We start from the raw sequence: 20,964 nt of genomic DNA on the forward strand, positions 1-20,964 counted from the left end.
TTTAATTGTTACCGGTCTATTCATTGCTTCATTGTATAGATAAGAAACCTAAGGCTTAGTCAGGGTAGGGAATTCTGACCGATCTTCCACCACGGTGAGTTTTGTTCAGCGCTGGAGCTCAGGCTGTCCCAGAACATGGGATCCACGTGTGCTCTTCATTCAGAAATGCACAACCTCCCAGGATCTGAATGGAAGCTGAGTTAGGGTGGCTGTAGACCAACTACTACACGAGAATGTGCTTTGGGGCACATCTCTGAGTATCTTTGACACTAGAGTGTTAAAATACTTTCTTCCTTTCTGTTAATGTGACGGTTATAACATTTATTTTCTAAAAATCAGGGAGTGGTTTGAACTTAGGCTGGGAGAGTCAAGATAATTCTCTGAGTCTAATTTCAGTTTATCCAGGCCCTGCAGTTTCAACATGATGACTCTCTCTGTTGCCAGAAATTGTGGCTCTGACAAGCTCCTGCTGCAGTCACTTCATTAATCTTACTCTACCAGGACACCTGTTCACTACTGTGCAGCGTCGGCTGATATCATGCGGTAATTATGTTGTTAATTCATGGGCTGATGTTTTCCAGACTGAAGCATGGCTTCCTGTAGGCAGTGATCTGGGAAATCAAATCGAGGCAAACATTGACAGTTTGCTTCTGCCAGCTTGGGAATATGGTGTGAGTTTGGGTGGAAAGAAATTCATTTTGTGAGTGTGGCGTTTTTCATTGGGGCTACTATTCAGCACAAATTCTGTTAACCGACTGCTGGTACAAATCATGAATTCTCGAGTGAGATGACCTAAACGGAGCTAGGATCTAAACCCTGGCTCCATTCCTTAGTTTGGGATCTTGAAATTACCTACCCTGCATGATGGAAGGATACCTGTATCCCAATAAATACTCAGTAAGTGTTAACTTTTGTTATTATTTAGCAAATATATATCAATGCCTACTCTTAATTAGCAACACAAAAAAGCTTATTCAAGAAATAATGCTCTAGTTCAGCTATTTATAAATAAGTAGAGATAATATAGAGGCTTCCCTGGTAGCTCAGATGGTAAAGAATCTGCCTACAGTGCAGGAGACCTGGGTTTTATCCCTGGTCAGGAAGATCCTCTGGAAAAGGGACTGGCAACCCACTCCAATATTCTTGCATGGAGAGTTCCATGGAAAGAAGAGCCTGCTGAATTACAGTCCATGGGGTCACAAAGAGTTGGCACTACTGAACGACTAACTTTACAAACACATACACAGATAAGATAGAAGTGTATTATAGATGGGGAAACAAGGCTTTGTGTGGTCTTGTGTGGGTTGGACCCTTGGGCTGTGTTGTTGTTTAGTCGCTAAGTTGTGTCTGACTCTTTTGTAACCTCATGGACTGTAGCCCTCCTGGCTCCTCTGTCCATGTGATTCTCCAGGCAAGAATACTGGAGTGGGTTGCCATTCCCTTCTCCAGGGCATCTTCCGGACCCAGGGATCAAACTCACACTTCGTGCATTGGCAGGTGGGTTCCTTACTACTGAGCCACCAGGAAAGTGCCCTTGGGCTCTGAGAATCACAGATGAGATGTTTACCCTTTCAGTCCTATGTGAGTCTGTAAAACCTGGACTAGACTCTTGCCTCTACTACTTCTTCACTGAGTGACCCTAGGCAAATTTCTCCACCACTTGGTTCCTTCATCTAAAAAGTGTAGAAATAAAGATATCTACTTCATAGGGTCTCTGTAAGTATTAAATAAGTGGAACATATCAAGCTCCTAAAGTAGTACCTTTCTCTTGGTAAACAGGAGTAATAATTATTACTCCTGAGTAAATAACATTATTATTACTTGTGAAAATTATAGCTTCTCTGGGGATGCGAACCTAGCATATGAAAGGATAAGTAAGCTATGATTCATTACCACATATGTGGTATAATTTGTAATCAAAAACAGTAATTTCCAACTTTTTCACCTCCTTATCATTCCCTCCTCTAATGACGATTAAAATAAAGCCAAACAACAGCACAAAACTTCTTTTTTTCTTATTGTAGAAGCCATAAGCGCAGATAGTAAACAAATTATAAAAATAATAAGCAAAGTGATGGGGAACATTGAAATCCATGATCACACTACTCAGAGATAAGTGTGGTTAATACTTTGATGTATAGCTCTTCATATCTTTGTCTTGGTATGTGCATATATAAATTTTCTAAAAATGGAATTGTACTATGCATCTTGTTTACAATCTATTTTTATCATTAGTGGGTAAATTTTTATCAGTTAATAAATGTTTCTCAACAACAAACATTTCTTAATGACTGCATACTATTCTGATGTATGGATGCACTGTAGTTCATTCAATCAACCCCCACTTCTGAGCATTTGGTGCTTTTTCTGTTCATGTGCCCTGGCAAATAGCACCACGATGAAACTGTCTTATGCCTAAAGAGCATACAGCTCTTTCCAGTGTTTGCCTCGGACTAAAGCGCAGAGGATGGTCACGGTATGCAGCTAGGAGGTGAGGGCCAAGGCGGAACTGTCACCACTTTCTGGACAGAGGAGGAAGAAGTGCAGGCCTGTTCCAGGAAGCAGATGTAAGAGTAAGGGCAGACGGAGTAAAGGATATGATATAGGCAACAGGCAAGGCAAGTTAAACCAGAGATCCTGCAGATGAGGACTAGAACGAACTTCGGTTAGCAGCACAGACTTTCTCTGTGTTGCCCGTTGCTTGAGCCCTTGTCTCTGTGAGGCTGTGGCCCTGTGCCCCGAGCCGTCAGAGAAAGTCCAAAAGCTGCGTGAGTGGGGGCATCCGGGAAACCTCCTTGAAGTAGACACGGTGGGTGATGAATATGATGTATAAATCCTAACAGGTCAAGAGGACATGTGGCAGTGTTTCACATGGGAATACCACACCGATCGCCTGGTGTGGCTTCCACCTGTGAGCTTTGAGAAGCTGGCTCTGCAGGTGTGTGGCCGTAACCACTCCTCAGAGCTTCTGGTAGCTACATGTGAGTTCCTTTGCAGTGAGGACCCGGCCCAACTTGTTTGCTCAGAGAAATGGGAGAGAATTACTGATAGATGGATATCAGTGTCCTTGCCTTAAAAAACATCATCAAAAGGACCTCATTTAGAGGGCTTCCCTGGGGGTCCAGTGGTTAAGACTCTTCACTCCCAACGCAGGAGGCCCAGATTCCGTCACTGGTCAGGGAACTGGATCCTGCCTGGTCAACTGAGAGCCGACGTGTGCTGTTGCAGCCAAGACCCAGTGCAGCAAGATACATTTTTTAAAAATATACTTTAAAAAAGACCTCATCCAAATTAGTCTGATCTCCCAGAATAGCACTCTACTTAATGTAATTTTACATTGAAATCGGGTTTCCCAGGTGGCTCTGTGGTAAAGGGTCTGCCTGCCAATGCAGAAGACACAGGTTTGATCCCTGGGGCGGGAAGATCCCCTGGAACAGGAAATGGCAACCCACTCCAGTATTCTTGCCTGGAAAGTCCATGGACAGAGGGTCACAAAAGAGTCAGCATGACTTGGTGATTAAACAACATTATAATGAACAAACTGAAACATCGTATTAGAGCATTGGGTCAGAATTAAGCCAGCAGTTTACTTACCTCTCACAGAGACAGGTAAGAGAAAAAGCATCACCTTCTTCTCCAAAGCCTCTTACTTATGACCAGAAGAAAACCCCTAGTTTTCCCCCAGATACGGCCTTCTGTTAGGTAGTTTCCAATTTTTTTCTTCCATGGTAAACAATGCTATAATGAGACTGTGGTATTCCAGGTCGGTTGTTCTAACTATTTTAACTAATGAAATTTTATTGTATTTTTGCCGTAGGGATTTGAAGCAGTGGGTAGAACCATACAGGGCTTAACTGATAAATAATAAATGCCACAATGCCCATTAATCTATATTTGGAAGCAGCATTTCCCTTGCCCTTTCCAGGTTCTGACATTTACTTGTACACTTTGTCCCTGACTATGTAGGTTTCTACAGTTGCCTTTTCTGTGGAATCATTTTCTCTATTTAAATTTTTTTTTAACTTTTTATTCTGGATTGTAGTATAGCCAATTAATGGGCTTCCTTAAAGAATCCACCTGCCAATGTAGGATACATGGGTTCGATGCCTGGGTTCAGGAAGATCCCCTGGAGAAGGAAATGGCAGCCAACTCCATTGTTCTTGCCTGGGAAATCCCACGGACAGAGGAGCCTGGCCGGCTACAGTCCATGGGGTTGCAAAAGAGTCAGACACGACTTAGCAATTAAACAGCAATAAATAGTTGAATTCAAGGTTGTGACAATTTCAGGTTCACCTCAAAGGGACTCAGCAATACATAGACATGTATCCTTTCTCCTCCAACTCACCTCTCATCCCGGCTGCCAGGTAACATTGAGCAAAGTTCCATGTGCTATACAGCAGGTCCTTGATGGTTATCCATTTTAAATATTAGCAGTGTGTACCTGTCCATTCCAAACTCCCTAACTATTCCTTCTCCTCAGCAACTAAGTCTGTGAGTCTGTTTCTCATTTGTAAATAAGTTCATTTGTATGATTTCTTCTTAAGGAATACTTTTTTTTTTTTTAAATTTCCAGAAGCTGTAATGTACACACCACTTAGTAGGGAAGAAAGTTCATATGAGTGAGGGCGAACTTGTCTTCTGTATTTTCCCATGAATATTGAGAAGTCCAGTACTGCTTCTGCTCCCCCCTTTTTTCATTGCCCTTCCCAGCCGCAGCAGAGAGACTTTTCGTCTGTGTCCCTCACCCTAAGTGGTGCGGGCCATTGTGACTGTCCTTCGAAAGACAGCTCGTTTTCATTGGCTTCCCGGGGGTGTTTTCGGTGTTGGGCTTTTTATATGGTGTGATGTCCTACTCGGGGAACTGACAAATGGCAGCAGCACTTTGCACGGTCTGGGCTCTGAGCAGGCTGCCGGACAGCTGAGCCCGGCCCGAGGAGGACACAGGAGTCCTTGCACTGATTCCACCAGCCTTTAGCCCGTTGCTTTCATCCAGCAAAATTCATCAACCAGCATTGCGCCTGCCTTCCGGGGTCCAAGCGCAGGCCCTTGATGACTGCACACTACATTTGAATTGAAGCAGCATTTGCAACTATTTATCATAATGTGTTGAGATGGTTGGTTACAGCTCCCCATATTAAGATGACATTGGTTGACAACCTTGACGTGCAGACTGTCCTCTGTTCCAGTCCTTTGACCCTCCGCGCAGGGGTCTGCTGGAGCGTGGCGCCATCTGTCCCGCGCAGGGCACGGACCTGTTAGAGCGCAGCCGGCTCGGACTGACGCCTGAATGGGGTGGCGCTGGCGCGTGATTGCGCTGCAGGGTGCGTGCTCTGCCCCATGGCCCGCGGCTTCAGAAACCACTTCACACGTGGAGGGTTCCCAGCACCCCGTCGCCCATGGGGTCTTCCAGTTGGTCCTGACAGCTGCTCCCGTAGTGCTGAGGAGGCAAAGAACCTTGAATGAGGGAACATGCAGGGGCTTTGGGGGCCTGGCTCCCCTCCTGGCTGCCTCTGCAGCTTGGGGGAAACCACAGCGCATCTCTGAGCTTGAGTTGTCTTTAGTGTTATAGCCACAGGACACCATGCATGGCTGTCTTATGGACTGTTGTCAGCTTCCATTAAATAAGCTCCTCATGTCCTTGGAAATGCTCTCTAACTTCCCCTTCTGCTCCTGAAAGAGAGGAGGGGCTTGGAAGTATTTGACGATGGAATGAACTGAAAGTACTACGTGGATCGTTTTGGTCAAACCTTTTCAAATTCTAGCAGATAGGGTCTCATTGCCTTCCTGCTTATTTGAGGGGAGAGCGAGTGCCTCACTCGCTTAACTAGGGGAACAGCCAACACTGGTGTGATGTCACCATGCATTTCTCTGGCCAAACATCAAAACCCACGTTTCCCTGGGGGTCCAGAGGATCAGGAACGGGAAGTTGGCTGGTGCAGGGATGTGTTTCTGCCGTTGCTTCAAGTGCTAGTTGATCTTGAACTTTTCATGCCTGGTCTGCAAGCCTGGAGGTCCTTCAAAGTGTGATACTAAACAAGAAGAGCTATGGTAGTGCAAGACAAAGAAAAAATATGTTTTGCTTTGTTTTGTCTTTAGCTCAGGGTTTATTGCTGCCAGAGACCTACTTCTCAACTGGCTTTGAAAAGCAGCTGTTGTCTGGCTTCCTTTTGCCTCCAGTGATGCCTGTCTTGGATACCTGGGCACAGCTTAATTTTAGCAGTGCTCTGTAAAGTAAGTCCTGGGAAATGGATTTTGAATCTCTTTTAGAGGTTCGAGAAATGGAAGCGTAAATATTGAATCCACACATTAAAGAGAGAATAGATAATTAAGCTCTTGTCTGTTCCCGGCAGCTTGTTGATGTGTTTTTATTTTCTAGTTAATGAGTGATGTGTGTCAGAGGGAGGTGCCATTTGGGAAATCAGGTCTCTGCTGAATCACAGCACTGATCCATTCATTGTTGTGTTCCACATGGGTCCGACTGACCCACAGGCAGGCTGCAGGGCTGGACTAATTATGCAGCTGTCAGAATCACAGAAATGAATGGGCTGGGAGTGCTGCTGCCCTATCTGGGAGTGTTTGTGGGTTTGGATCTCACTTTTTTACAGTGGTCTTTTAGCAGGTGAGAGAGCACTCATGTGAAATTGAAAAGTGTCTGAAAACAGTATTAGAAAGTATATCCGTCTGTGTTTAGGGTCCCATGATACAGGGCATATTGCTACCAGTTCAAAGGAACCATTGCTAGTGAGACAAATAGATGAAATGTAGAATCACATTGCGAGGCAGTGACCTTTATACACTGCAGAAACACGCTCATTCACACACAGGACACGTGCACCCAGTATTTCTCCTCTCATTAGATACATGTTACGGATGTTGTAAAGGTAAAGCATTATATTATAGGTACATAGGGCTTCCTGGGTGACGCTAGTGGTGAAGAACCTGCTTGCCAATGCAGGAGACACAAGAGACGTGGGTTCGATCCCTGAGTGGGGCAGATCCCCTACAGGAGGGCATGGCAGCCCACTCCAGTATTCTTGCCTGGGGAAGTCCATGGACAGAGGAGCCTGGTGGGCTATAGTCCATGGGGCTGCAAGAGTCAGACACCACTGAAGCACCTTAGCATGCACATACCCATAGACACTTTATGGGAAACTTCATGATTTAGGGTGTTTCTCTGTGAATAAGGGAGGGAATGCCCCTCCTGAGAAGCCGTCACCAGTGCCCTGCAGATACATTGTGAGGTCACCCAGAAACCAAACAGCAGGTTCTTTTTGACCTGAGCTGTAAGGACCGGAAAAATGTTTCAAGAGCTGTGCCATGCCTCACCATACTGCAGCGGGATGTTGAAGGAGCAATCAGTAATACCGATCTTGTCTTTATTTAGAATTTTGATACTTTGTTTATCATTAAAAACGCTGCCTTAGGACAGTGTCTGTCTAGATTATGGTGGTTTTTGGGCACCCTCTGAAGTTTTGTAACTGGGACCAGCCCCTTTCTGGCCTCACCCTAGTCCTGGTCCCTTAGAGGGTCCTTTGAATCTTCCTAGAAGACAAGAGCACAGACACAGGAGCCTCCTTGGTGCTGGCCCGGCTGCCTGCCACTGTTGCCTCCCTCTCCAGTGGGCCTGGTTGTGAGATAGTAACCGAATCGGAGTGTAGTCCTCACATCCATAGAGTTAATGGTCTGGAAGTAATGACAGACAAAATCAGATTAAACACATTTATAAAATCAGAGTAAACACATTTATAAAAATTAGAGTAAACACATTTATAAAAATTAGAGTAAACACATTCATAATTTGTTTTTACAAAACGCAAAGCGCTGTTTTAAAAAAACGAGCATGGTGATGTGAAAACGAATGGGGGTTGTGAGGATGCAGACTGTCTTTTGGAGCAGAGTTGGGAATAGCCCCATGGGGTGGGGGCTGGCACCCAGATCAAGGCTTGAGGAGGGGATGACCGAGTGGGGAGGGCACCCCCAGCGGGGGCGCTGGCGGGTGGAGAGCTAGCTTTAAGGGGAAACAGAAGGTGGTCTTTTCAGAGCCCTGAGTGGGGCCTGGAGTCTGAGGCACAGGCCAGAAGGTTCAGGTCGGAAGTGGAGGTCAGGACACGCTGCGGTGTTAGGTCGCCTCCTCTGAGACACAGGTGCCCTCCTCATGGTGTGCCCACCGCTCCATCACGGCACTCGTTGCAGCCGTGTGTTGCTCAGTCACTGAGTCGTGTCCCACTCTTTGCCACCCTGTGGATGGCAGCACGCCGGGCTTCCCTGCCCTTCTCTGTCTCCAGAAGCTTGCTCAAACTCAGGTCCATTGAGTTGGTGATGCCATCCAACTGTCTCATCCTGTCACCCCCTGCTCCTCATGACAGTGTCGTGGGTACTTTTTCACGTGCCTAGTCCAGAAACTCCACAAGGACAAGGAATGTGACTTAATTGTTCACTGGTATTTCTTGTATCTACTAGAGCTCATTGAGCATTCTGACTTAACTAATCCTTAGTGCTCAGGAATACATGCTGGTAACCAGAGATTAATCTGGCTGAGAATAAAACCAGGAAGCCCCTTGATGTACTCCCTTGGGACTGAGGGTATCAGTCTGCCAAAAAAAAAAGGTTTGGGACTCAGGAAAACTCTTAGCTGTATCACTGAGAGCCTTAGGACAAGAACCCCATACTCCCAATTCCATGAGCATTTTTACATTGTATACATTTTCTTTTTCATTCTCTTTCCCTTGGCTTGTAAAGAAAATGCCTGCTCACCTTAGCTTTAAGATTTAGATTCATCATCCTTCTGTGTTTAGAAATGGCAGAGGAAAGCAAAGCAGATGAACAAACAGCAAGGGGAGGAGAGAAGCCCGGGGAGTGTGGAGGACCATGTCGAGAAGTTCCGAAATGTGCAGCCTCCTCCCTCTTGATTCTCAGGGGAAATCTAGGATGCTCTGTGCATGTTTTACCCAGAATAATTCCTTTGTTCATGCTGGAGAGTTCCAAATCTAAATTATTAATTAGCTTTCAAGTTTGAACGTCCTGATGCTGCAGTGACTGACTCTTCTTTGTGAATACTTTTCATTAAGAACTGTGTTTTATAGCCAAGATGTAGAAACAACTGAAGTGTCTGTCAGCATTGGGCAAAGAATGATGGGCAAAGAAAATGTAGGAGACCCTGATGCTGGGAAAGGTTGAAGGCAGGAGGAGAAGGAAATGACAGAGGACCAGATGGTTGGATGGCATGACTGACTCAATGGACGTGAGTTGGAGTGAACTCTGGGCAGTAGTGAAGGACAGGGAGGCCTCGTGTGCTGCATTTCCTGGAGCTGCAAAGAGTCAGACACACCTAGGCCACTGAAAAGCAACAGCAGTCACAACTGGTAGGCCCCAACAATAATATATGTCTCCAGATAAGGCAAGTGTTGGCTACGGCGAGAGGGATCACCATCAGGGATTATCGTTAACAATACTGTGAGGTGTACTTGAAAATCGCTAAGGTAATCTTAAAAGTTCTAACTACACATACACATGCATCGTCATTGTTCAGTGACTGCTCCGTCATGAAAGACTCTGTGACCCCATGGATTGCAGCACGCCAGGCTTCCCTATCCTTCACCATCTCGCAGAGCTTGCTCAAACTCATGTCCATTGAGTCAGTGATGCCATCCAACCATCTCATCCTCTGTCGTCCCCTTCTCCTCCTGCCTTCAATCTTTCCAAGCATCAGGGTCTTTTCTAACAAGTCAGCTCTTCCCATCAAGTGGCCAAAATACTGGAGCTTCAGCTTCAGCATCAGTCCTTCCAGTGGATATTCAGGATTGACTTCCTTTAGGATGGACTGGTTTGGTCTCCTTGCTGGCCAAGGGACTGTTGGAGAGTCTTCTCCAACATCACAGTATAAAAGCATCAGTTCCTCAGCGCTCAGCCTTCTTTATGGTCCAACTCTCTCACATCCACATGTGACTACCGGAAAAACCACAGCTTTGACAATATGGACCTTTGTTGGTTAAGTAATGTCTCTGCTTTTTAATGTGCTATGTAGGTTTGTCATAGCTTTTCTTCCAAGGAGCAAGCATCTTTTAATTTCATGGCTGCAGTCAGCATCTACAGTGATTTTGGAGCCCAGAAAAATAAAGTCTATCACTGTTTCCATTGTTCCACTGTTCCATTGTTTCCCCTTCTATTTGCCATGAAGTAATGGGACCAGATGCCAAGATCTTTTAAACGTTAAATTTTAAGCTAGCTTTTTCAAAGTTGTGTGTGTGTGTGTGTGTACACACATACTTGTTGTTGTTCAGTCTCCCAGTCATGTCCAACTCTTTGTGACCCCATGGACTGCAGCATGCCAGACCTCACTGTCCCTCACCACTTCCCAAATTTTGCTCAAGTTCACATCCATTGCTTCAGTGATGCCATCCAGCCTTCTCATCCTCTAACGCTCTCTTCTCCTGCCCTCAGTTTTTCCTGGCATTAAGGACTTTTCCAACGAGTCAGCTGTTCACATTGACCAAAGTACTGGAGTTTTAGCTTTAGCATCAGTCATTCCAATGAGTATTCAGAGTTGGTTTCCTGTAAGAGTGAATGGATTGATCTCCTTGCTGTCCAAGGGACCCTCAGGATTCTTTGCCAACACCAGGGTTCAAAGGCATCAATTCTTTGGTGTTCTGCCTTCTTTACAGTTCTGCTCTCACAAGCATACATGACCACCGGGAAGACCATAGACTTGACTATACTTTATATACTTTTTACTATATATAACTTTATACTTAATATACTTCATACTATACTTGACTATACTTTGTTAGCAGAGTAATGTCTCTGCTTTTCAAGACACTGTCTAGGTTTGTCAATAGTTTTCCTGCCAAGAAGCAGTTGTCTCCTGATTTCATGGCTGCAGTCACCATCCACAATAATTTTAGAGCCCAAGTAGAGGAAATCTGTCCCTACTTACACCTTTGCCCCTTCTATTTGCCATGAAGTAATGGGACCAGATGCCATGATCTTAGTTTTTTTTTTAATATTTCCTTTCACTCTTCCCCTTCACCCTCATTAAGAGGTTCTTTAGTTCCTCTTTGCTTTCTGCCATTAGAATGGTTTCATCTGCGTTTCTGACGCTGTTGATGTTTCTCCCACCTGTCTTGATTCCAGCCTGTAGCTCATCCAGCCCGGCATTTCTCATGGTGTGCTCAGCACATAGGTTAAACCAACAGGGTGACAGCAGACAGCCGTGTTGCACTCCTTTCTCAATCCCGAAGCAGTCAGGTCATCAGCTGGTGAGCCAGTCACACACACACACACACACACACACACACCCCCAGAACTATGTGAGTTGATGGGTTTGTTAACTAACCCTATTGTGGTAATCATTTCACAATATAAATATGTCAAATCATCAGGTGTATACTTTAAATCTACATTTCTCATATTCCAGTTGTACCTCAATAAAGCTGGAAGTGGGGAGAATTGTTTTAGAAATTGAAATTCCAATATGATATATTAGGTTAAAAGATTGCTTGTTTTATTCCCTGGCCAGCAAAACTTCCAACACCTTATGCTCTGTTTTGTCTCAGAAAGAAATACAACTTCCCTGCAACCAAATCTGTTGTCCATTTGGCATCTCTTATGCCCTTTATTTTTTCCCTTCATAAGCACACGCTGGTGTCTGCTGAGAACTGTGCTAACTAAGCACCCAGATCTACAAGTCCCTTGGACTATGGAGAGACCCTGCCAGTGGGGGCTGGGTGGGGGGCGAGGACAGAGGGTGATGTGATGTGCTTCTGAAGCTCTGTAGTGTGAGAACTTTATTTTTCATGGGTATTTGGGGAAGCTTCACAGAAGAGCAAACGTTTGTGCCAGCACTTAAAAGGTGCCTAACGAATGTATACAAGTTTATATGTTGTTTAGTCACTAAGCCCTGTCTGACTCTTTTGCAATCTCATGGGCTGTAGCCTACCAGGCCCCTCTGTCCATGGGATTCTGCAGGCAAGAACACTGGAGTGGGTTGCCATGCCCTCCTCCAGAGGATCTTCCGGGCCCAGGGATTGAACCTGCATCTCCTGTGGCTCCCGTGAATCCTGTGAATCCTGGCAGATTCTTTACCACTGAGCCAGTCAGTGAAGCCCTGAATAAGCAAATAAGTACTTCTAAATATTTCTCAGGCTATTCCAAGCCTTAATCTCAGGCTCCAATTTCTGTTTAAAGTTATTTCTTAGGAATGTTGAAATATCTGTAGCACATAAAGCTTGCCTGACTTAACTCTCCTCATAAGAAATAGAAATGCGCTCGGACATGTTTGAGAAGACAATGCCGTTTAAACCCTGAGAGCTAATGAGAAGGCCAAAGCACACATTTGATAAGCTTTGTCATCTTTTTGTCTGCAGATCATAGACCTTGCATTTTAATTTACTGTACATAATGCTTCCTTAATGAGTTCCAGTGGATGGCCATTGAAAAACATGCTGGAGCAGCTGCAGACATGATTATGGGGGGAGGGGTGGGAGGAGGAAGCATTTATTTGATTTATGTGATACATAGTTAGGGTACCTAATATTTGCAGCCAGGGTACAATAAGGGCAAGGGAAAAAATCTTCAGTATTACTCTGGACAGGAGAAAGGTGCTAAATCAATTTACTTTTTCCTGTACGTGTGAAAAATACTAATTGCAAGCTAATTGAATTGCATTTTCAATGTTGTCTTGCTAGACTATGGTTTGCTTTATGCCAGAAAGTTCATATTAAGCCAGTGTAATTATCAGAATTATTTTTAAAGTGAAAATTGAATTGAGTCTTCCTAGTACTGATTTTGGCTTTGTTTTAAAGCTCTGCCTTCAAAACTAAATTGTGGCTTGGTGAAGAAAAGAGAAAGGACTGGGGATGATTCCTAAGAGTAAGACAAGAAGAAAGTCACAGATGTAATTGCCACAAATACAGGCACCAGTTATAGGGCTTTAGTGTTAGTGAATGTTGAAAATCACTTTCATGTATATCACCTCATTGAAGTCTGCTGACTGTTCTGTACAAGAGGTATTATTGTTCTCATCTTCCAGATGAAGAAACCAAGGTTTTACTAGCTTAATTAATTTATCCGAGGTAGAAGTGCTTAGATTTTAACTCTGACTCTGTTAACTTTGGTTTCATTTTTAAGGATAATAATACTTGTGCTTGGAACATCATTGTCTCAAAAAATCATTTTTTGGAAGTATTTACTAACTTACAGAGTACTATGCAAGTAGACATACAGGGTGATGATTACTGTTATCAATTGTACAGTTAAACCAGAGGGTGGGAGCGCAGAATGGACAACAAGCAACGGGAAACCTAAAATCTCGGGGTCTACAGGCATACCTCAGAGATGCTGCAAGTTCAGACCACTGCAATAAAATAAAAGCTGCAGTAAAGTGACTCACAATTTTTTTGATGCCCCAGTGCATATGAAACTTGTGTTTTTACTATGCTACAGTCTATTAAGGGCTTCCCAGGTGACTCAGTGGGTAAAGGACCTACCTGCCATGCAGGAGACATGGGTTTGATTCCTGGGTTGGGAAGATCCCCTGGAGGAGGGTATGGCACTCCAGTATTCTTGTCTAGAGAATCCCATGGACAGCGGAGACTGGTGGGCTATAGAGCATAGGGTCGCAAAGAGTCGGACATGACCGAGCAACTGAGCACACACGTGCATTAGTCTATTGAGTGTGCAATAACATTATGTCTAAGAAACACTATACTTGTCTCAGTTACACAATACTTTATTTCTGGGACTTGCCTGGTCATGCAGTGACTAAGACTCAATGCTCGCAAGGCAGGGGGCCTGCGTTCGATCCTTGGTCAGGGACGTAGACCCCACATGCCACAACTAAGAGTTTGCATGGTGCAGCTAAAGACTGAAAATCCTCTGTGCCACAGCTAAGACCTTGCACAGTCAAATAAATAAATAAAAATACATTTAAAAATTCCTTTATTTCTCAAATACACCATCTGACAAAGCAGGGTTGCCAGAAAACATCAATTAATAAAACACGCAATAAATGAAGTATGCTTATATATAAATAAGAGGAAAATCATTCCTGGATGTTGAGTCATTAGATTTTATCTCTCGGTTCTGAAAATGTGATTCAAATCTATTGCTCGTGCACTCAGCATCCCTCGCCTTGTCTCCATCACGCCATGCACTCGTCATGGGCACGTTACCCCATCTGTGACTCGTTTCCTAACGTCTTTTGACATTTATGACTCTCCTCTTCTCTTCTGTGAATGTACACATAGAGACTCGCACACACCTTGGGGACCCTGTGATTATTATCTTGCTTTTTCTATTAATCCTTCCCTTCCTTGGGTTAATGAGAAGAGTCATGATCTCAGCTTCAATTTCTCTTCTGTGAAAAGAAGCCAACCCATGATGACTTTGCTCATCAGTCCTCCATGCACTTACCCCCTGGCCTCTGCATAAGTTGGTTAATCACGTCTGCGTGTGTCCACGGCTTGGCAGTCACAGGTTTGGTCCTTTTGTTGCTCTGTCAGTTCTTCCAGGCTGTGCCTGTATCCTGTGCCCCGGATGAACCTCAGACTTGATGATGAATGTTGTTGAGGGTGACCTGACCACGTGCCTCTAAAATGGAGGCGAGTGCAGCACTATTTTTAAACGTTTGCTGAGGTTTCACTGTTTCTCCAACCCTAGGGCTGCAGCACTAACTTCCTTCTTCCCTATTAGAACAAAGAAAAATACAGCTGATAACAGAGGTCCATTATCCTGTATCCAAAGCCATGCGGCCAGCCAGGTGTGTTTCAGAATTCAGAATTTCCCATAATTTTTTTTAGGACTTTTTTTTTCCCATTTATTTTTATTAGTTGGAGGCTAATTACTTTACAATATTGTAGTGGTTTTTGCCATACGTTGACATGAATCAGCCATGGATTTACATGTATTCCCCATCCCGATCCCCTCTCCTGCCTCCCTGTCCATCTCCTCTGGGTCTTCTCAGTGCACCAGCCCTGAGCATTTGTCTCATGCATCCAACCTGGGCTGGTGGTCTGTTTCACCCTTGATAGTATTCTTGTTTCAGTGCTATTCTTACAGAACATCCCACCCTCGCCTTCTCCCGCAGAGTCCCAAAGTCTGTTCTGTACATCTGTGTCTCTTTTTCTGTTTTGCATATAGGGTTATTGTTACTATCTTTTTAAATTCCATATATATGTGTTAGTATACTGTATTGGTCTTTATCTTTCTGGCTTACTTCACTCTGTATAATGGGCTCCAGTTTCATCCATCTCATTAGAACTGATTCAAATGAATTCTTTTTAATGGCTGAGTAATATTCCATGGTGTATAAGTACCACAGCTTCTTTATCCATTCATCTGCTGATGGGCATCTAGGTTGCTTCCATGTTCTGGCTATTATAAACACTGCTGCGATGAACACTGGGGTACATGTGTCTCTTTCAGATCTGGTTTCCTCTGTGTGTATGCCCAGAAGTGGGATTGCTGGGTCATATGGCAGTTCTATTTCCAGTTTTTTAAGGAATCTCCACACTGTTCTTCATTGTGGCTGTACTAGTTTGCATTCCCACCAACAGTGTAAGAGGGTTCCCTTTTCTCCACACCCTCTCTAGCATTTATTGCTTGCAGACTTTTGGATAGCAGCCATTCTGATTGGTGTGTAATGGTACCTCATTGAGGTTTTGATTTGCATTTCTCTGATAATGAGTGATGTTGAGCATCTTTCCGTGTGTTTGTTAGCCATCTGTATGTCTTCTTTGGAGAAATGTCTGTTTAGATCTTTGGCCCATTTTTGACTGGGTCTTTTTGAAAGACAACGAGAGAGGACATTTGCTGTAATGTTTACAGAACATCTTCAGCTGGATGCAGGGTAGTAGCTTGTAATCAAATACTTGAATATTTCTGCAGCAAAAAAATGTGGAGAATGACATTGATGGGCTGAATATAACAGCCTCACATTGGGCTAGGTTGTGTTTAATCATGAAATGATTTCTGGTTCACTAACGTTTTGCAGTTTAAAAGAGTTTTCGAACATTTGGGGATTTTAGAATTGTGGATGTACCAGAGATCGTAGCCCTGCACTGACAGAGGGGTAACTGTATAAAGCATTCTCCATGCCACATGCCTTGTTATAGAAATTTGACTTTCTCTTCTTTAATTAGAAAGCGGTACATGTTTTCTCACAATAAAATGCACCAGACTGAAATATGGCTGGCCTTCCTTGGTGCTTCATAGACTTTTACAGAGTGTGTTTATTTGCCGGCGCTGGGCCTTAGTGGTGGTGCTCGGGGCCCTTAGCTGCAGCATGTGGGACTGCATTCCCTGACCCAGACCCCTGCCTCTGGAGCTCCGAGTCTTTGCCACTGGATCCCCAAGAAAGTCCTGATGCTTTATAAAGATCATCGAAGTCTGAGAAAGTTTTCCTGTCCTATACACTATTTCTTATAGCGTCTATAAGGTACCAGCTATCAATATTTTCAGAAGAGGGATACAGCAAAACTCCCCCATTTTTCCCTTTGAGAGATGGAGATAAGATCAGCAGAGGCCAGGAGCATGTGGAGAGAGTGGGTGGATTTAGAGGCCTGTGTCAATCTTTACACATCGTGTTTCTTTGATGGTCATTTCTTTTTCTTGGATGTGAGGCCATACCCAAGCTACCAAGGTGTCTCATCATCCCAAAGTCATCTTCAAATGGATTGACTTTTAATGCTGAATAATAATTTCTCAGCATGGTTTCACTGTCTATTAGGGTCATAGCTTAACGAACCATAAGGCTGATCAAGGTCATTGTATATGTTAGAGATGATTAAAAGAGAACAGGCAGGCATGTGGGATCTTGATTGTTTCATTCAAAACCCCCAAATTGTTCAGGAACTCATAAATTAGCCCTGTTTAAGGTTTATGAAGATAATTAGGGAAAGATTGCTTCAAAGTAATAACTGTTATAAAAATGAGACCTTTTTAAAACCTTGATTTATAAAGCACTTATTTGCCTTCAAGAATTTTGGGGGCTGATTTATAAGCTGATTCACCATCTGTCTCTTCTTGGCAAAACAAAGGAGAAATGGTTGGATACTATTTTAGGAGATAGATTAAAATATTAATTGTATATTTTACATGAACAAGAATCCAGGGGAGCTAGGATTTGCCTATGACCGTGGGTGACTCCTTTTTGTAAAGTATCTTAAATTGTTCTACCTTGTGATCATTTAAGATGAAAAATAAATATACTCTAAATAGAAAAAGTAAAGCTTGAAGCCGAATGGTGTTGCTAGTAAGCTTTTAATCAAAGCTTTTAGAGTTTTGTTTAGTTTACATGGTGTGCTATGCTGTGTTTAGTTGCTCAGTTGTGTCTGACTCTTGGCGACCCCGTGGACTGTAGCCCATCAGGCTCCTCTGTCCATGGGGATTCTCCAGGTAAGAATACTGCAGTGGGTTGCCATGCCCTCCTCCAGGGGATCTTCCTGGCCCTGGAATCGAACCCAGGTCTCCTGCATCGCAGGCAGATTCTTTACCCTCTGAGCCGCCAGGAAAGCCCTTAGTTTACATGATGTGGCAGTTAAATATCCAGGATATATTATCCAGTGATGTTCCAATTCCGTTTGCAGAAGAAACCACTATATTCCGGATTCATATATTCCCCTTTTTGACTGCCCCAAACATGCTGCCTATGATGTTTATTCTCATTATTTCTAAAGGTCCAGTAGCCATGAATGGTTAATACTGTGTTGTTATCCCCTTTCTTATGATGAGTAAATTGAGTCCAAAGAGGTTGAGAAACATGCCCAAGGCTGATTCGAATCTGACCCTGAAGGATGTTCTCTCTCTGCCTTTCCATATTTGACTTTGATTCTTTCAAAATCCAGGTAACTATAAACAAATGTTTCATAAACTGAAGATAGTTACGTCGATGCTTCACACCATCTGATTTCCGGTCAAGGCGTTTTATAGTCAGCCTTTTCATCCTGTGTTGTTGACTTCTAGCATCAGCTGCATGAAGTGTACCTCTAACCTCAAAGCCCAGTTCTAGCTGTATTTTCTACTTAAATCTGACTTGGCTCTCCTTAAACTGTCCTCAAATATAAGCATAGACATAGAAACCATATGCCTACCCCATGACTGGGGTACAAATTGCCTTTTTCATCCTTTGTCTGTTTGTCTTAATTGTCTCATCTGTCTTACTTAGATTGTAAATCTTTTGGGAAACACTCGGCCCTCTGTACATGGAACCCACAGATCTTCTCGGGTTATTATTTTCCATTAGGTGAGACAGCAGTAATCCAAGGGTGATTAGTTTCAGTGGGTTTGGCTGAAATATCTGGTCTTAGGAACAGAAGTCTTGCCTACGTGTACACACTGGTCTTATTTGTAGTTTCCAATGGTCTTTGCAATCTGGTGCTATTCAAATTTGTCTCAGATTAATTTTTTTCCTGATTATCCAATTTTGAAAGAGTCTCTCCATTATATTTATATGCATAACTTTAAGAAACTATTTGATTACCATATCCTTTATAGAAATTTTGGAAAAAAGAAGACAGTGCAGTGATCACATGGTCATATTTTTACTTGAGAATTTTTGCAACCTGCTTCTCCCATTTAATTTTAACATTCTTCAGTTCAGTTCAGTCACTCAGTAATGTCCGACTCTTTGTGACCCCATCAACTGCAGCACACCAGGTCTCCCTGTCCATCACCACCTCCCGGAGTCCACCCAAACCCATGTCCATCGAGTCAGTGATGCCATCCAACCATCTCATCCTCTGTCAGCCCCTTCTCCTCCTGCCCTCAATCTTTCCCAGCATCAGGGTCTTTTCAAATGAGTCAGCTCTCTGCATTAGGTGGCCAAAATATTGGAGTTTCCGCCTCAACATTAGTTCCTCCAATGAACACCCAGGACTGATCTCCTTTAGGATGGGCTGGTTGGATCTCCTTGCAAATCAAGGGACTCTCAAGAGTCTTCTCCAACACCACAGTTCAAAAGCATCAATTCTTTGGCACTCAGCTATCTTTATAGTCCAACTCTCATATCCATACATGACCACTGGAAAAACCAAAGCCTTGACTAGACAGACCTTTGTTGGCAAAGTAATGTCTCTGCTTTTTAATATGCTATCTAGGTTGGTCATAACTTTCCTTCCAAGGAGTAAGTGTCTTTTAATTTCATGGCTGCAGTCACCATCTGCAGTGATTTTGGAGCCTGAAAAATAAAGTCAGCCACTGTTTCACCATCTATTTCCCAAGAAGTGATGGGACCAGATGCCATGATCTTAGTTTTCTGAATGTTGAGCTTTAAGCCAACTTTTTCACTCTCCTCTTTCACTTTCATCAAGAGGCTCTTTAGTTCTTCTTCACTCTATGCCATAAGGGTGGTATCATCTGCATATCTGAGGTTACTGATATTTCTCCCAGCTTTTGTCTACACCTTAAATATTCTTCTAAAAATATCAGTTTTAATGTCTGTATGGTAGTCTGTTTAATGCATATGCCAATTCCTTTTTTGTTATGGGAGAGTTTTATATTTTTATGGCTATTACTTAAATAGATTGCATGTAAGTTTTGTTATTACAGGGTTTTGGTGAGCATCTTTAAATAGGCTAAATCTTTAAATATACTTTTATTACTTTTTTACTTTTAAGTAATTAAGTGTAATCATTGGGTTAAAAGATATGAGCATGTTTAACACCTTTAAAGGTCTTAAAATACATATGTAATAATAATTTATTTTTTGTAAGATTTTTGAATGATAGATTAGTATCAACATGTAAAAAGAAACTACAAAAACATAGTCCAGTGGAAAAGTTGTCAAATGTCTCACTCAAGCATTTTACAGAAGAATAAGGCAAATGGTCAGTGAACATGAAAAGATACTTACCATCCCTCATAATCAGGAAAACAAATTAAAATTGCCAGAACCATTTCACACCTATCAGCTTGGCAAAAATTAAATTTGGCTCTAACCAAGTGACATTGAGTCTGTGAAGTAAGAGACACTCATGCACTGCTGAGGAGGGTGTAAATTGTTTCAACAACTTTGGACAACAATTCAACAATATATTTAGTAAAGAAGAATTGAAAATGCACTGATGATGCAATGATGCTTATCATTATTGGAGAAAACTCTCCTAAAATTGCACGGGAGTTTATTATAGTGTTGCTTCTGGTTGCAACAAAATGGGAACATCTAAAAAGTCCATTTCTGAAAGAATGGATCAACATTGTGCAGTGTACTTACACAGTTGAGTATCATATAGATGTGAAATGAATAAAGCAAAGCTATTTTATCAGCACAAATAAATCTCAAAAAACATACTGTTGATGGAAAAAAGAGGATTCAAGAGAGCCAGCTTTTGGCATTTTACATATATCATTTAAATAATATTTAAAACAAACACAGCATCAATTTACATTATTTTTGGAGATATTCACATGGAGTAAATATATTAAAAAGCATGCATGAAAATGAGATATAAAAGCAGTGATGTATGGAGGGTTATGGAGTGTGATTTTAATTATATCTGTAGAGTTTTAGCTCTTAAGCTAAATAAGCAGTATATAGCAGCAGTGTATATATTATTCCACTACACTTTTTCGTGTTCTGAAGTATAAATGATCAATTTTTATGTTCACCATTAGAATGGTGGTTATCCATTCCCCCTATATTTTCCAACACCGATAACAGCTCCAATTCTGATGGCAGTTTGGGAATCTGATCTCTGTAGCTTAATTTTGAATACTTTATACCAATCATGAAGGTTTGAACCCACATTCTCTAGTCTGTCTTGTGATAACCAATAAGTGATTGAAGACTCTGACAAGAGTCAAAGGTATTTTCAAAGGCAATGGGACAAATTTTTATCTGCAAAAAAATTACCTGGCCCTTGGTTAGATATCCAGACTGTTTCCAGCTAAGCTAATGATGCAAGTCAACACATGTTTTTGAGTGTTTGTGATGTACAACATACAGTGCTGTGAGCCTTCCTTGCAACTGAA

General features: G+C 42.7%; 1 protein-coding gene across 16 annotated transcripts in view; it reads left to right on the top strand.

Moving 5' to 3' along the window:
- FAT3 (FAT atypical cadherin 3) overlaps positions 1 to 20,964 on the top strand; it is a 761,607-nt gene that overhangs the window by 253,494 nt on the left and 487,149 nt on the right. The window lies entirely within an intron of this gene.

This window comes from Cervus canadensis, chromosome 29 (genome assembly GCF_019320065.1).
Source record: "Cervus canadensis isolate Bull #8, Minnesota chromosome 29, ASM1932006v1, whole genome shotgun sequence".
Taxonomy (NCBI): Eukaryota; Metazoa; Chordata; class Mammalia; order Artiodactyla; family Cervidae; genus Cervus; species Cervus canadensis.